This window comes from Pan paniscus, chromosome 11 (genome assembly GCF_029289425.2).
Source record: "Pan paniscus chromosome 11, NHGRI_mPanPan1-v2.0_pri, whole genome shotgun sequence".
In the NCBI taxonomy this organism is placed as follows: domain Eukaryota; kingdom Metazoa; phylum Chordata; class Mammalia; order Primates; family Hominidae; genus Pan; species Pan paniscus.
Window position 1 is genome coordinate 38,388,555 of NC_073260.2, and position 16,666 is coordinate 38,405,220.

Consider the following 16,666-nt stretch of genomic DNA (forward strand, 5'->3'; position numbering starts at 1 on the left):
CGGCAAAAGAAACTATATATTAAAAAAAAGAGTAAACACACAACCTACAGAAAGGGAGAAAATATTCACAAACTATACACCCAATAAAAGTCCAATTTTCAGAGTCTATGAGGAACTCAAACAATTCAACAAGCAAAAAACAATCCCATTAAAAAGTGGGCAAAGGACATTAAAAGGCACTTCTCAAAAGAAGACATATAAGTGGTCAACAAACATAGGAAAAAATGCTCAATATCACTAATCAGAGAAACGCAAATCAAAACCAATCTCACATAAGTCAAAATGGCTATTTTTTTTCAGAACAGGGGACTTTATTGATGGTACACAACACAGTATGATTCCCTGGGCCCCTCTCTCTTTAGAAGGTATGACATGGAAACTGTGGCAAGGGAGAGTCTCAGTGTGGTACGGGACTGAGGGCCTCTCTCTTCCTCTGGAAATCTTTCTGGGGCTGGTGGCCTGGAGGTTCTTATTCCTTGGAGGTCATGTAGACCATGAGTTTCACCACCCTGTTGCTGTAGCCAAAATCATGGTCATACCAGGAAATGAGCTTGGTATAGTGGTTTTCAAAGGTGATGCTGGCCCCAGCATGGAAGATGGAAGAGTGGGTGTCATTGTTAAAGTTGAAGAAGACAACCTGGTGCTAAGTGTAGCCCAGGATGCTCTTGAGGGGGCCCTCTGATGCCTGCTTCACCTTCTTGATGTAATCATATTTGAAAGCTTTCTCCAGACAGCAAGTCAGATCCATGACTGACACATTGGTGATAGGGACATGGAAGGCCATGCCAGTGAGATTCCCATTCTGCTCAGGGATGACTTTGCACACAGCCTTGGCAGGGCCACTAGATGCAGGGATGATGTTCTGGAGACCCCCAAGGCCATCACGCCAGTTTCCCAGAGGGTCCATCCATAGTCTTCTGGGTGTGGCAGTGTGGCAGTGAAGGCCATGGACTGTGGTCGTGAGTCCCTCCATAATGCCAAAGTTGTCATGGATGACCTTGGCCAGGGAGGCTAAGCAGTTGGTAGTGTAGGAGGCATTGCTGACAATCTTGAGGCTGTTTTTGTATTTCTTATGGTTCATGCCCATCACAAATATGGGGGCATCAGCAGAAGGGCCAGAGATGATTCTCTGTTTTGATTCTCCCCTCTAAGTGAGCTCCAGCCTTCTCCATGGTAGTGAAGATAATGGTAGACTCTACAACATAATCACTATTGGCATCACCCAGTTTGATTTTGGTGGGATCTCACTACTGGAAGATGGTAATGGGATTTCCATTGATGACAAGCTTCGCATTCTCAGCCTTGATGGTGCTGTGGAACTCGTCATGGGTGGAATCATATTAGAACATGTAAATACCATGTGGTTGAGGTCAATGAAGTAGTCATTGATCATGACAAAATCTACTTTGCCAGAGTTAAAAGCAGCCCTAGAGACCTGGTGTCTAATACAGCCAAACTCATTTACTCCACCTTCACTTTCTCCATAGCGTCTCAGGGATGTGGCTGGCACTACACAAGATGTAGCTGTCTGTTGAATGGGAGAAGCAGAGAGCCAGAATGGCTGCTATTAACAATCAAAAAATAACATATGCCAGCAAGGCTGTGGAGAGAAGCGAAAACTTATACACTGTTGGTGGGAATATAAATCGGTTCAGCCATGTGGAAATTGGTGAGTCTCAAAGTTTAGAGATTTCCCAAAGAACTTAAAACAGCACTACCATTTAACCTAGCAATCCCATTACTGGGTATATACGGAAAGGAAAATAAATTGTTCTATCAAAAAGATACATGTACTCGTATGTTCATCACAGCACTATTCACAATAGCAAAGACATGAAATTTACCTGGGTACCCATCAACAGTGGACTGGAAAAGGATAGCGTGGGACACATATACCATAGAATACTACACAGCCATAAAAAGAACAAAATAATGTCTTTTGCAGCAACATCAATGCAGCTGGAGGCCATTATCTTAAACAAATTAACAGAGAAACAGAAAACTAAATGCCATTTGTTCTCACTTGTAAGTGGGAGCTAAACATTGGGTACACATAGACATAAAGATGGGAACAATACACACTGAGGATTTCTAGAGGATAGCGGGAGGAAAGAGGGGCAATGGCTGAAAAGCTCTCTATTGGGTACTGTGCTCACTACCTGGGTGACAGGATCATGTGTACCCCAAACCTCAGCATCATGCAATATGTCCATGTAGCAAACCTGTACATGTACCTCTCAAATCTAAAATAAAAGTTGAAATTATTTTTAAAAATCTACAGAGCTATTAACGTACAGTGTCATTGAAGTTATTATAAAAACAATTAAGAAAATAATTGTACATTAGAATTAAAATGAGTATGCCCCCATTTCTTGACAAGTAGCTCTTCTCTCACTAATATGGTTTACCTAGGATTAAAGATTTACTTACATCCAGACTCTAAAGGGATGACTTAAAGGAATCACAGTAAGAAACAAGAATTGTGAATATGCCAGTTTCACACTCCTGGGGTCTAATTTGGTCTCCCTGCTTAGACCAAACCCGGAGAATGATTAAGAAGATATTCACCCAAGGAAAGAATGCAGCAACAGGTCCATAGAGAATATAAAAGGCTGTAGTTTGTGTAAACGAATCATACTCTGGAAAACATAAGGAAACTATGAGGACAAAGTCACTTGTTGAAATTTGAGGAGATTCTTCACTGTTAAATCTAGAATGATAGAAAAGTGAGAAGCCATTAACACTGGTGTGAGAAGGAGTCATATCTTGCTTATATAGTCCCCATGTACAAGTGGGTATTTATTAACGCTATATGTTGCAAATACAAACAAGGAATAGAGGTAAGCCATGATACTTTGGGGAAACACTATCCTTATCTCAAAAGGAAAATAACCCACAAAAACAAAAAGGAAGCTTCTTAGCCTAATTCTTCATCGATTTCTAGTTCATTTCTAATTCATAATAATTTACATTTTCATGGAATTTGCACATAATATTGCCAGAGCCATTATGTTTATTGCTACAAATGGATTGAATCTGTATAATTTATACTTTCTTTCCAACATCTTTTATTCACTCCTCAGAGCATAACTGGCTAAGAAGAGTAGTCAAATGTTCCTGGAGAAGCTGTTTGCTATTCCTTAGCACTTTCTTGAGAAATGTATATGCCTCCTAGTCCCCAATTACATATAAATATATTATGTCAAATATATATATATACATATATTCACTATGTAGTGCTATTTTCCCTAATTAATATACCTTAGTCCACCTCTGAAGAGAAATATTTACTTATTCATCCCTTAAGAAGGCATATTTCTAGCTGAAGAAAGCCTACATTTAACCACCATTGCATGTAAAGTTCTAAGCACAAGGCCTGGCACAGAGAAAACCCTCAATAAAAGTAAACTATTATTATTGCTGTTGTTTAATTGTACCCTTCTTAAAGTGTGAAGTAGACATTTGTGCATGGCAAGAGTATGCCCTTCCTTTCCCAAGCACCTCATTAAAAATCACCTTATTAACATTTGGCTATCTCCCCAGGTGCTGCAGGCCTGCAACTTCCCACATAATCAGGGGACAAAGTTTTATTCTGAAAAAAAATTTCCTTTGTGTGATGCACTATTTTCCAGATGACCCAAATTGAAAATATAAAACTCTCCCCCAAAACGCAAGGCTGAGCCTTGTGACAGTTCTACTTTATGGAGTAGTGGAGCAAGCTTAGGCTATGGAAAACTGGATTCAAATTCTTGTGCAACCATTTACTTAAAGTAACCTCATATAAACTATTTCTCTCTCTGAACTTTGAGTTCATCTTCTGTAAAATGAGGATATTAATACTCATTAATGGTTGATGTAAAAATTAAATAATGTATTTTTAATAAATATATATCCTCTTATATCTTGTCTGGCATAAGGTAGGTGCCCATCAAATCCTAGCCTTCTTCCTATTTGAGTTTCTTGAAACTATGAGGTTGAAGGCTATAAAGACTTTCTAACAGGTCTTAAAGAAGTTTTATTTGCTGTGTACTAGAAGTCAGCCCAGAATATCAGTCTAGTTTCTCCTAAAGCTGGGTTATATCAATTTCTGAGTGATGATGAGATGTGCCCGTGTTTCCAGCTGGCATTTTAGCTGACATACCTGGGCTTGTGGATCCTGATTGGTTTACTTTTCCAAGCGAACGCTTGTTTCAGGCAAAGAGTATCAACTCAACATAAGTAATCTCTGTCTCTTCTTCTATGGATCTTGCCTCCAGGGCCTGCTGCAGATTTTTCAGAATGGCTTCTATGCCCTCTGGGGTCCATTTCTATTTTGGAAACAGCCAAAAATCATTTGAACCCAGACAACAAGGCAGGGGAACAAGCTCACGTAACAAATTTAAAAAATGTTTTCGGCATTGGCGATAGGATTGCCTCCCAGGACGATGACTTTAAAAACCCACAGCTGGGTGCATCCATGGGTGTGTTTACAAAACAAAAGAGCCTCTATATCTTTTCAAAAAGTATTTTCCAGTTGGGAAAATAAATGCATACCATTGTCAGTACATTAGGATGATATTAAAGTGTTTTCCAACAATTTAGAAATTAAAATCATACACAGCGGCTATGACTCATATACAGTGGATGTGAACCAGAAGAACGCTTGTGAGAGAAACAGATGTGACTTGGATGAACTTGGGGAAGCAGACCTAGATTTTGACACTATTTGGTAAGTGAATATCTAATTAATTACACGTGAAGAGGAGGGAAATATGAAGCGCCAGAAGTTGGCAGCGTTTTACTCATCCCTGTCCAGGCTGACAAGCATATACTCTCCCATCATTGGAAAGGTGAATTCTGCTGCAGAGCTGGATGATTTATTGGGTTTCCCTTAGCCACAATAAAATGTCTCTCAAGACTTACCACCTTCATTTTCTCTGATTCTCAGTTAGGAAAGTGACCTTCTGATAACACTGGAAGTGTTATCAGGGTGCAGGCTAACCCAGGGCCACAGCGAACTCTCCCAAAAAAATCGCACATTATAACGAACCTCACAAAACCCCAGCCCATCTTCTGTCAAACGTCACCCTTTTTGCCTACAAAATATGCGCATTACTGGAAATCTAAGATTGCAGAAAATTATTCAGAAAATCAAAATCATCTTAAACTCACAACCCAAAGATAATCAATGTTACCACGTTGGTTTATTTCATCTGAACTATTTTTTTTTACATTGCTGAGATCAAATCGTACATTCAGTTTTCTATGTTGTTTTTTAATTAAGCATTAAAAATAGATATTTCTTTAATTATCATAAAATATTCATAAATATAACCATTAAAATTGTATAATATCTTATCAAGCGAATTTTTCAGTGTACTTATTAATCCTCTATTGCTGGATATATTGGGTGGTCTCTAAATTTTTGTTGTTGTCTTTTTTTTTTTTTTTGAGATGGAGTCTCGCTCTGTCACCCAGGCTGGAGTGCAGTGGCGCGATCTGGGCTCACTGCAAGCTCCGCCTCCCGGGTTCAGGCCATTCTCCTGCCTCAGCCTCCCGAGTAGCTGGGACTACAGGTGCCCGCCACCACGCCCGGCTAATTTTTTTTTTGCATTTTTAGTAGAGACGGGGTTTCACTGTGTTAGCCAGGATGGTCTCGATCTCCTGACCTCGTGATCTGCCCGCCTCGGCCTCCCAAAGTGCTGGGATTGTTGTTGTCCTTTTGTAAAAAGAATACTGTAATAAGCATATTACTGCAAAAAGGCTTATTCTCTATTTGGGAGTATTTCCTTGGTTCAAGTCCTCACAGTTAATTTTTAATCTGACTTATCTCCTTGTTTCTATATTTAATTGCCTATTGAACTCCTCCATTCTAAAATTAACATGGTTGAAGCAGAGCAGTACTGAGGGTGAGACCATCCCTTGCCTCAGTCTAGGCACATTAAAGTATTTTCTGCTTCAAGAGAGACCAATCTTAAAGCTTGAGCCAGGGAATTGCTGACAGGGGAAAGTGACAAGGATTGATGGGAGTGGGAAGTTGGTGGGGGAGGGAGAAATGGTAGCCCTCATCTTGTCCTTTAAAATCTGGGCCTATAGATCTTTGCTATGTAAACTTTGACACCAGTCAGAGCATGTAACACTTCACTCTATTTCAAAATGTATTAGCTCCTTTATTACCTTGTCAATCCTCAGAATAGTCCTGGTTCTGGACTATAATAACTTCTAATATCAATCCCATTTTACTGAGACTCAGAAACAGCTTGTCCAAAGCCAGATAAATAATAAAGTTGTACTCAAATCCAGATCTGTTCACTGAGTTTGTAACATTTCTACCTCACAGCGATGTTTCCTCTCCAGTAGTTGTGTCGGGGTGGAAGAGAAAATAAACCAGGCTACTAGATCTTTTATTCTTTGTGAATGTGTTCAAGGGGCAATGATGGCAGGCATCGATCTGTAATTCTAACAAACACAGTTTAAAATCCCACATGGACTATCTCACACATTGATCCACCTGAGACCCCCCAGTTTGAGTGATGATAGAAGCAGATGGAAATTTGCAGTAGTTATGGGAGATTATATATGTTCTGGGAGCTCAGAAGATCTAAGCACTTCACTATCTATAATTGAAAATGTACTGGAGCAAATGGAAACTTGTGATCCCACATATATTTTATCAGATGCTTTGGACATTAAAGGAATTCTTGGGAAAATTATAAATTGGAACGCCAGTCACGTAGCTTTAACAGAAAAAAAAAATCATACTTAGTCTTTGGAAAGAAAAGAATAAATTGGCCATAAAATAATTCATAATAGACTTGCAGCTAGAATTGGTTATGAGAGAGTAATATGGTATAAAAGATAAGAAATAGAATTTCAAAAATGCATGGGAGCCATTGCTAATTCTTTATACAGGAGCAAGAAGAATTGTATGGTGACAGTTAATTATTCTGAATGGAATGCAAAAGAAAGACAAAAATAAGCATTAAGAGTATAACATAAGTCACATGAGGGAGAAATGGAGGAAATACATTTTTCTTTATCTCCAGTTCTATAGGAAGGAAATTCCACTCAAAGGAAAACCAACAAATTGCTTTCACAATAAAAAGTACTATGCAAACATAAAAAAGTGCCTCCATTTTCTCATTTCATAAAGAGAGGGACTCTTACACAAAGAACTTGAGAGCCAATTTTAGTAAAAGGTAGAGGTATATTATTTAATTAAATACTGTAAAGGTACTTTCAGACAAAATGGTGGCAAGGGCTGTCCTTACCCCAAAATTCCCAATAAAATGTCCAACAAAGTGTATAAATAGAGTCTACACATTAGAAATCAGCAATGAGTTCCTGACAGAATAGACAAAATGGACCAGATTAATGGAAACCATTAAAGAACGACCTGAGATGAATTACTGAGAAAGAATAGCATACCTGGAAAGCAAATGGGAGAAAGCCCCAGCTTGAAGGGTAAGAGCTTGAGAACAAGAGTTGGCTGTGTTGCTGGTGGGAAATGTGACACGTAAAACATTTGTGGACCGGCAGCAATGGGCACAATACTGAAGACCACTATAGAGATTTGCACTGGGTGAAAATGTGTAAAACAAATAGAGATGTGGGTTTTGCGTGGGGTATGGTATGTGTGCATGCATGTGTTACAGAGAAGACTTCCATGGGGTTCCACCTTATAACAATAGTAAATAAAAGAAAGTCCAATCTTTGTTTAGGGCTGATAATCTGCTTCTTCCCTCCTCTGTTCTTTTTTCCAATCTGCACCTAAATTTCCATCCATAAAAAATTCAGACAGGAACACACAGGCTCTCTAATGGAACCACCTGAGTTCTATCCCCAATAGGGGTAAGAATATATTAGCACAAGGGAGCGATGAAAAAAAATTCCACTGTTCAAAGAAAAGAGGAAATTGGCAGGTATGTTTCTTTTCTTATGCTGTCTTCATCAGGTTTTTGTGTCAGAGTTATCTTATAAAATGAATTGGAGAACTTACAGCTTTTTCCATGAGCAAGAACAGTATAACTATAGTAGCATAGGAATGACCCATTTAAAAGGTTGGCTAAAAACTCAGTTGTAAGAAAGTCTATACCCAGTGCTATTATAGGGGAGAACTCTTGGACAATCTTTGCCAATTTTCCTTCTTTTTAAAGTTATTTAAATTTATTTTTAAGTTATTTTTTCTTTTCAATTTATTGCATCAAATTTGTGTGGGACTTCCCTCAAAAATAGAGACAGTAACAGCCCTGTTTTAAAACTTTTATTCTGAAATTGACAGTCACTTTTGGAGGCCCCACCCCATATCACATCACACATTAATTTTGAGTGGGGGGTAGTAAAATAACGGGAAGAAAAGATTTTTTAAAGTTTTTCTTAATTTTATTGTAATTTCAAATATATAGATTTTTAGGTTGGTGTAAAAGTAATTGCAGTTTTCACCATTACTTTTACTTTTGCACCAACCCAATACATGATTCCAAACTCAAAAGATTCAAAAATGTATAAAGTCCTCACTTGACATTGTTGATAGGTTCTTGGAAATTGTGACTTTAAGCAAAATAACAAAAAATGAAACCAGTTTTTTTTCTCATCAATGTTATAATGAAATAGGTTGAACAAAATGACAATATTCGAGAACCTGTTATGCATCATTTTGCTTAAAGTCACAGTTTCCAAGAACCATCTACAATGTTAAGGGAGGACTTACTGTACACAAAAAGTCCCACATTTTTGTCCACAAGCTACTTGGTTCCATTACCAAGGCACGATTTATTGTATATTCTGAAATGATTTGTAAAGTTTTATTTTTTGACATTAATAATTACAGCTTCTAATTAATAGTTGATGTTTCTAGCTTACTTCTCATTCTTTTTATTTTCAAGTGTATGTATTTCCATGCTTACAGTCCTTTGGGATGCCACAGGCTCTGGGTCTAATCACTGTGCTTGTAGTGCCCAATTGGCAACAGGGTCCTAGAGTAGATTTTTTTCTAACAACTCTGCATTCCATTTGCACCCCTCCCCAGTGACTCCCACCAGCAGCGACACCACCACTATGCCCTCTCTGTGCCCCGGGCAGACAATGAGCCAGAAAAATCTGTGACTTGGATTTTTAAAAAAAATCTCAAGGACCATTTCTTAAAGAATGGTACTTCAAATCTTCTGTTCTTGGTCAAAGTCTTATCACGTCCACTCCCCCATTTCCAGAGACAATGTTGGAAGATCATAGAAATTGGCATTTGGGATTGTGTGAGGTTAAACAGGTTTATAAGATTTACAGTGCTTACATTCTTCCCAGAGTAAGCACCAGGTAACTATCCCAGAGCTCTCTTGCAAAGCATTTTACTTCAAGTTAAAATTTCTAAGAACCTATCAACAATGTCAAATGAGGACTTACTTTATACATTTTTTAATCTTTTGAGTTTGAAATCATGTATTAGGTTGGTGCAAAAGTAAAAGTAATGGAGATATATATATATATATCTCCATATCTATCTATCTATAGTTATATCTATCTATCCATCTATATCTATATATCTATCTATATCTATCTATAGATATAGATATCTACATTACTTTTACTTTTGCACCAACCTAATACATGACTCCAAACTCAAAAGATTAAAAAGTGTATAAAGTAAGTCCTCACTTGACATTGTTGATAGGTTCTTAGAAATTTTAACTTAAAGCAAAATGCTTTGCAAGAGAGCTCTGGGATGGTTACCTGGTGCTTACTCTGGGAAGAATCTAAGTACTGTAAAAAAAAAATATATATATATGTATATATATATGTATATATATGTATATATGTATATATATGTATATATATGTGTATATATATGTATATATATGTATATATGTATATATATGTATATATGTATATATATATGTATATATATGTGTGTATATATATATATATATAGAGAGAGAGAGAGAGAGATACCCCTAAGTATGTGGTATGTTTGGAATTACACCCAACAAGATCTTAAAAGTGATAATCCCTGGATCACAGAATTATGGATGTATTTTTTCCTTAATTCTACATTCTAGTTTTTCCATAGTAAAAATGAATAACTTGTGTTTAAAAATGAATTAAGAGAAAAATGTGTTCATGCTTTAAACTAAAAATTATACTGTAAGAGATTTATTCAGAGGTAGTAATTAATAGGGACCACAAAAGCTGGGATATGGGGATGTTTATCACAATATTTGTCTTTTTTAGTTTTAATTGAAAACTACTTCAACACAAAAAATTCTACCCAGAGTACCTAGATACCAGTCACCTGGGCATAGATAACAATTACCTACAGACCCCTGCACCCAGGTTAATCATGTATTAAGATTTTGCCATTTTTGCTTCAGATCTTTCTATAAAAAATAAAATATTACATTCAAAATCAACACTTAATCATCCAAATTCCCTGCCTCCTCAGTGTTAACAATCCTCATGAAGTTGCTGAGTAGCCTTCCCATTCATGTTTTTGTACCTTTTTTAATAGGCATACATCTCTTCAACAGTACATAGTATTTGGGGGCAATTATAAAATTTACATGAATCATGTCTTTCTGTATGACTATACCATAAGTTCCTTTTTAATAAAGCATTGTTTCAATATTTATCCACATTGATGTATATAAATTTATTTTGATTGATGTTACTCTATTAATGTATCATAATGTATTTATCTATTATTTTATTAGTGCACAGTTTAAATTACTTAACAGTTTTTCATTATTAAAATGATCACCGAAAGACATCCTTGTACATGTCTCTTTGCACATATGTCAAAGCTTATCTCCGTATATACCTAGATGGAGAATTGCTAATCCCCAGGTAGATACATCAACTTTCTAGACATTGCTAAATTACTCTGCAAAGTTAATGAAGCAATTTATACTCCCACCACCTACATATGGGAGTTCCTGCTTCCCCATATGTTCATCAATAATTGATTTCACCTTTTTTTTTCTGGCCAGGCATATGGGCATAAAATGGTAACCCATTTTATTTCTCTTCTTCAATAGCTAAAATGTTGTTTATAGTTTCATATAGTTTTTGACCATTTGGGTCTCATTATTTGTACAGTTCCTGCATATATCCTTTGCATATTTTTCTACTGGGTTATGTTATCTCTCTTTTAAATATGTAAAACTTTTTATATATTCTGGTTACTAATTATTTGTCAGTTATAGGCATGAAAGTGTTCTTCCAGTCGTGACTTGACTTTTCATTTTGCTTATTTTTTAATATAGAATGTTTTCATTTTAGTCAAATATACCTATGTCTTTCTTGATAGTTGTGCTTTTGGTATCTTAAGAAATTATCCAATATCCTGCCATCATTTGTTTTTCCTGTGTCTGAAGATAACTTTACAGAAGCCACTGCTCCCCTGCTCCCTCTGCCAGTGGACTGAGTTGGAGAAACCACTCTGCCCAGTGCAGTGTCTACTATATCTGATTCTGAAGACATCAAGGCTCTCGGGTAGTACAGCTCTCTCCTCCTTCATTTATAAAGTATCTCCTCAGAGAGTCTTAGTTATTATATGGCATTTTGTGACTTTAAAAAATTTCATAATTATCAAATACTAAGACTTTTGGAGTGGTACAAGAAAAGCAGTTGAGGATCAAGAGGCCTGTCCTCAGACACCACTCTTATGACAGCAGAAACCATGGCACAAAATACAATATTTTTATTAGTATAATATCCAGCCATAAAAAAGGATGAGTTCATGTCCTTTGCAGGGACATGGATCACACTGGAAACCATCATTCTCAGCAAACTAACACAAGAACGGAAAACCAAACACCACATGTTCTCACTCATAAGTGGTAGTTGAACAATGAGAACACATGGACACAGGGAGGGGAGCATCACACACCAGGGCCTGTCGGGGGTGGGGGACTAGGGAAGAGCTAACATTAGGAGAAACACCTAATGTAGATGAGGGGTTGATGGGTGCAGCAAACCACCACAGCACATGTATACCTATGTAGCAAACCTGCACGTTCTGCACATGTATGCCAGAACTTAAAGTATAATAAAAAATAATAAAAATAATAAAAATATCCACCAACTATAACTCCCTCACAAAACATGTAATGCAAACTTTAAATTCAAGCATGCTTATAGAAGTTCAAATAGTTTTACATTTACCTAGAACTATTAATATTCTTATTTAACAAATACACATGAATAGTTGACATTTATGTAGAGACGAAATAACGTTCTTGTAGGAACAAAGAAGTTTCAGCATTCTGAAAACGTCGATTTTTTTCTTTCAAGTGTAACTTTAAATAAGAAACATAAAGTTATACCAACAATATTATAAGGATGAAAAACAGTAAAAGCCAAAATCGAACAATCTCCAGATATTCTGCCCCTTGAGAAAATGTATACAAGAAAAACTTTAGGTGACAAGTACCGCCAAAGGCTCTTAGAATTAACTTCAGCATTATCAGGACTCCTCTGCAATCACTACCAAAATGCAGTATTCATTGTATGATCTCATATGTAGAGTATAAAAAAAGTCAAACTCATAGAAATAGAGAATAAAATGGTGGTTACCAGAGATCTAGTCAAAAGACTAAAATTGTCAATTACATACGAGGAATTATTTCAAGGGTGCTATTGTACAACATGGTGACTAAAGTTAATAACGATATATTTGAAAATTGCTAGAAGAATAGATTTAAAGTGTTCTTACTGCAAAAAATAAGTAATTCAGATAATGCATATGTTAAATAGCTTGATTTAGCCATTCCACAATGTGTATATATAACAAAACATCATGTTATACACCATAAATAGATATAATTTTACTTGTCAATTAAAATCAAATAAATGCATACATATATAAAATGCAGCAGTCATAAGGGGGAGAAAGGCATTGAAAATACATAAAATTCCTGAATCAGAAACAACCACGAAGACTCTTTGCAGTCAAAGTGTTGATAATTACATTTAGAATGACCATGAGAGGGGTATTTTCATAGTGAAGAAAATATATATGTCCTATCATGCCTGGAACAGAGTAAATATGTAACAAATGAAAATTTTCATTATTTTTAAAATTATTACAGTCAACAAGGAAAAACAGAACCAAATCTGAGGGAACAGAGGGCAAATTATTATACCAATTCTGCAAACAACAGCATTATTTCCTCTGACATAGACTGCACAACAAATGAAGACTCTAAAACAGATTCTAGTTTCAGCGAATGTATGAATAATGATTTTGATGTCACTCTAAAATAGAGACAAGTGAAAAATATAAAAGATAAGAAGAGTAAAAGAATGATGAGACCTTTCCTAAATCCAAATTTAATATTGTGACTTTAACCAGTCATTTAACTCTATTCTGACAACTGTCACAATAAGAGTTCTACCCATTCTAAAGGTAGAGCATAAAGCCGCATACACGTTTAGTCTTTAGTTGCAATTCAGAGGACCCCGTGCACTCCACCTTCAGTGTAAAGAAGCAGATGGCTTCTTTAATTTAGTTTCCTAATTATACATTCTGTCCTCAAGTGTATAATTTGTCCTGTTTATGAAGAGTTAAACCTCTGCATCCAAGTGTTCCTTCCAACTAAGAGAATGAAAAGGAAACCTTCTCTCATTAAGGAAATTACAGGTTTTGAAGTACGTTGATGTTTGAAGAGAATATTGTAACATAATACAGTTCTTTAACATTTTATGTAAAAGTTTCTAAATTATTCTGTAATTACCTTGTTTAAAAATTAAGAGACAATGATGAGATTTGTAGAAGTATTTCCTAATTTCCTTTCCTAAGTCATTCAAATTTTCTCATTTTCCACCAGTGATATCACAAATACATCTTTCTAAATACCACATCGGTTTAACTTACAAGAAATCCTTTCACATAGTCATGGCAATCCTAAGCTATACTTCCATATTTGAGCTAAGTTTTAACTTTCTCAAGTTGTTATCAAACTAATGATAAAGAATTTATGTGGAAAAGTAAAAGTTACTCTTTTTATTTTTATTTTCACAGAACCTTATAATCTTTTGTAACACAAAATAGATGTGGGAAATACTGAAGCTTCCAATATGCTGCTAGATCTCCCCTTACTATGTAATACACACACAATTACTAAGTAGAAAACACATTCTGATCTGTAACTGTTCTAGAAATACAAAATAAATCTGAGTTCCTATTACAAAGAATATCAGACTGGTTAAAATATGAAAAACCTGTTAGGTGAAACTTATAATTGTCCTTAAAGAGCCCTAAATATTTGAAAAGTGTCCTAGAAACAGAAGGGAATGGGAAGCACAAGGATGATGAAAAAGTTGATCTCTTGGAATCAAATGACATTAAATAAACATTTACTCTCTGAGATTCACAGATTCAAAATTGGATTAGGCACAGAATCTGGCCTCAATGAGTTCACATATAATATGTAAAGTAAGAACAATACTTATACATTTTATATTTCTAGATATTGTCCAAAGCGCCATACAACCTCCGACTCCTGGGTTCAAGTGATTCTCCTGCCTTGGCCTCCTGAATAGCTGGGATTACAGGCGTGTGCCACCACGACTGGCTAATTATTGTATTTGTAGTAGATTCGGGGTTTCACCATATTAGTCAGCCTGGTCTTGAACTCCTGACCTCGTGATCCACCCGCCTTGGCCTCCCAAAGTGCTGGGATTACAGGTCTGAGCCACCGCGCCCGGCCATTTTTTTTTTTTTTTTTTTTAACCAACCAGGGGCTTCTGCTAGCAGTTTTCTGCAAGGCTCCTCCCGTCCTGGAGAACTGCCTGGGAGAACATTTCCAGGCAAGGCCTCTGCGACACTCAGTCGGCCTTGCGTATTTCCAGTTTCCAAACTTTTTCTTGAATGCATTTCTCTCTTCAATCTCCCCTTGGTCATGACACTTCGAAGCATCGCTGGCTACCTGAGTTCATCCTTGCCAAAGACTTAGATTCTGGCCCCTCTTCACCCAACACCTCAGAGCTACCTCCTATTCTCACTCATTACTGACTTGGGTGGATCCTGGAACTCCAGCTGGCCCTGAGCCTGGGCACTCTCTTGCTCCTGCTGGGAAGTCAGGGAATCTTTCAATGAACTCAAGTTAATGTAATAAAGTTTAGAAAGATGCAGGAACACCTAAATTGATCCCACAAGGACATTAAGTTGTCAAGTGCTTGAGCAACTGAAAATTATGACAATGATGATAGCCATCTTTTTTCCTTAGGTACTCTATCCCTACATACGGGTGAAGAAACAGGTTCACATGGGTTAATAACTTGCTTGAGTTCACACAGTTTGTAAATGTGAGTAACATAGCTGATATTTGATCCCAAGTTGTTGAGCTCCAAGGCTGTGCTCCATGTAAGAGTATATAGTTTTATTTTTATTTTATTTTATTTATTTTTCTTCTGTCTAGAGATTTTTATATTTTATATATATATAGGCTTATATGTACATATATTTTCATCTTTTATATTTAACATATAATTTTTTTATTATACTTTAAGTTCTGGAGTACATATGCAGAACATGCAGGTTTGTTACACGTGCCATGATAGTTTGCTGCACGCATCGACCCATCATCTAAATTAGGTATTTCTCCTAATGTTATCCCTCCTCTAAGCCCCCACCCCCTGACAAGCCCTGGTGTGTGATGCTCCCCTCCCTGTGTCCATGTGTTCTCATTGTTCAACTCCCACTTATGAGTGAGAACATGTAGTGTTTGGTTTTCTGTTCTTGTGTTAGTTTGCTGAGAATGATGGTTTCCAGCATCATCCATGTCCCTGCAAAGGACAAGAACTCATCCTTTGGGAGAAAATATTTGCAACCTATCCATCTGACAAAGGGCTAATATCCAGAATCTACAACAAACTTAAACAGATTTACAAGAAAAAAACAACCCCATCAAAAAGTGGGTGAAGGATATAAACAGACACCTCAAAAGAAGACATTTATGCAGCCAACAAACATATGGAATAAAGGTCATCATCACTGGTCATTAGAGAAATGCAAATCAAAACTACAATGAGATACCATCTCACACCAGTTAGAATGGTGATCATTAAGAAGTCAGGAAACAACAAATGCTAGAGAGGATGTGGAGAAATAGGAATGATTTTACACTGTTGGTGGGAGTGTAAATTAGTGTAAATTAGTTCAACCATTGTGGAAGACAGTGTGGCGATTCCTCAAGGATCTAGAACTAGAAATACCATTTGATCCAGCAATCCCATTACTGGGTATACACCCAAAGGATTATAAATCATTCTATGATAAAGACACATGCACACGTATATTTATTGTGGCACTGTTCACAATAGCAAAGACTTGGAACCAACCCAAATGCCCATCAGTGAAAGACTAGATAAAGAAAATCTGTCACATATACACTATGGAATACTATGCTGCCATATTTATTTATTTTTGAGACGGAGTCTCACTCACTCTGTTGCCCAGGCTGGAGTGCAGTGGTGCAATCTCAGCTCACTGCAGCCTCCGCCTCCAAAGTTCAAGTGATTCGCATTCCACATCCTCCTGAGTAGCTAGGACTACAGGCCCATCACCTCGCCCAGCTAATATTTTTCTTTTTCTTTTTTCTTTTTTTTTTTTTTTTGTATTTTTAGTAGAGACAGTGTTTCACCATGTTGGCCAGGTTTGTCTCAAACTCCTGACCTCAGGCAATCCACCTGC

The 16,666-nt window shown here is 36.7% G+C and overlaps 1 pseudogene; it reads right to left on the reverse strand.

Moving 5' to 3' along the window:
- Window positions 1-469: 469 nt before the first annotated feature.
- LOC100972503 (glyceraldehyde-3-phosphate dehydrogenase-like) lies at window positions 470-14,890 on the reverse strand (annotated as a pseudogene).
- Between the last annotated feature and the right edge of the window lie 1,776 nt (window positions 14,891-16,666).